The following is an 873-nucleotide window of genomic DNA, read 5'->3' as shown; positions in this document are numbered from 1 at the left end:
GTTGATTTTGGCTGTTCAGCAAAGTGAATCAGCTCCACTCTTTTTTAGATTCTTTTGCCATATTCATTACAGAGTATTGAGTGGAGTTCCCTGGGCTATACAGTGGGTCCTTATTTATTTTATATGTAGTAGTAGGTATATGTCAATCCCCATCTCCCAACTTATACCTCCCCCCTCCTCTTTTTTCTCTGTAAACTTATTTTCTACATCTCTGACTCTTGAGCTTTCTTCTTGGTTATTCCATCACCATTTGGGGTGTGAGGTTGGCTCCTAGATGCCCACGAACCATAAGCCCCCAGATCAGGTAGACATATTCCTCCCAAACAGAGGCCACCGTCAGTGCCTGGTCAACCTGCTCCTGTGGGTCTGGCTCACCTCTCTCCTTCTGGGCCTGCCTTCCCACTAGACAACGACCCCCAGATGGCTTTTTCCATGAGTTGATCCAGCAGTGCACAGGCACCCAGCATCTCTTGAAGATGCAAGACCTGCATGGCCACCAACCCCAGGAAATCCTGATGTGTGGGGAGGCAGCCTGCCCACTATGCAAACTGCCTTGGCCTGGGAAAGGAGGCATGCCTTGGCTCTGCCTGTAACCTCTGTGGCTTCCTGGAGAGCTACTTCCTAGACTCCAAGCTGAAATTCATTCAGATTGTGTGTGATCACCAGACCAAACTCCACAGTCTGTCTGGAGCCTCAATTCTGCTGAGGCTGGGCCAGCATCATCCTCAAGTGTGTCCAGGAGCCTCCAGCCTGCAGGGCCCTTTGAGGGCCACACCCACTGTTTCCCCACCCCCCAACCTCCCTACCACTTACTCCCCCTGCCACTTGCCCAAGCCTTTCTCTCAAGCCTTGAAGATGATTTCTTTTTTGCAT

This window comes from Odocoileus virginianus, chromosome 29 (assembly GCF_023699985.2).
Source record: "Odocoileus virginianus isolate 20LAN1187 ecotype Illinois chromosome 29, Ovbor_1.2, whole genome shotgun sequence".
In the NCBI taxonomy this organism is placed as follows: Eukaryota; Metazoa; Chordata; class Mammalia; order Artiodactyla; family Cervidae; genus Odocoileus; species Odocoileus virginianus.
Note: the sequence above shows the minus strand (reverse complement) of the source record.